Source organism: Myotis davidii, unplaced genomic scaffold (genome assembly GCF_000327345.1).
Source record: "Myotis davidii unplaced genomic scaffold, ASM32734v1 scaffold707, whole genome shotgun sequence".
Lineage (NCBI taxonomy): Eukaryota > Metazoa > Chordata > Mammalia > Chiroptera > Vespertilionidae > Myotis > Myotis davidii.
This window is the reverse complement of record NW_006297755.1, coordinates 11,083-11,937: the sequence shown is the minus strand read 5'-3', so window position 1 is coordinate 11,937 and position 855 is coordinate 11,083.

Sequence of the window (855 nt, the reverse complement as noted above, 5' to 3'; positions counted from 1 at the left end):
TATTTAAGTGAAAAAGCTTATTGAGGGATATCGAAGAGTAACAATTTTAAGGACTATGGGCATGGGTTGTCAATTAAAAACCAGAATTGAAGTGAATTTTATGAAACATTCTAAATTGATTTCTATTTGTCTTGGTGTGTCTGTGTGTGTGTTTTAGGCCAGACCTGTTTGATTGGAATAGTGTGGTTTGCCAGCAGTCAGCTGCACAAAGCCTGGAACATGCATTCAACATCGCAAAACATCAGTTAGGCATAGAGAAACTTCTGGATCCTGAAGGTTGGTATATTTCTGGAATACTGCTGTTTTCAATATCATTTAATGTTTATTGCCATAGACTTAACATTTCCACAAACTAGGCCCAAAGTAGAAACTATGCATCGAATGTTTTTCTGTAGTCCAGATGTATTTTAAAAAGTTCTATATTCTTGCAATATATCATGAATTGTTCTATGTGATTTTGGTTCTCAAAATACCAATATCTAAAACTAAAGTGTAAAATTTTGGGGAAAAATAAATGCCTTTGAAATGTATATGCCTCATGGATGAGGCATACTACATTCAGAGTACATTGACTCCAAATAATTATAAAAAGTTCATGTTTTGCTTATTCTACCAAGAGATTTGATACCTTAATCATCTATAATTAATTAGCCACTCTTGCCAATTTCATTCATATACTCCATAAAAGGCAACATAGTTTACTGTTTAAATCAGGAAGTCTGTTCCTGGCACTGCTTCTACTATAATTTGTCACTCTGGGGGAAACCCTCCATTGGATGGTTATTATTTTCTGCTGCTTTAGTTGATAGGCAACACTGTATTTATATTTTTACTAGGGACCCAGTGCAAGGATTC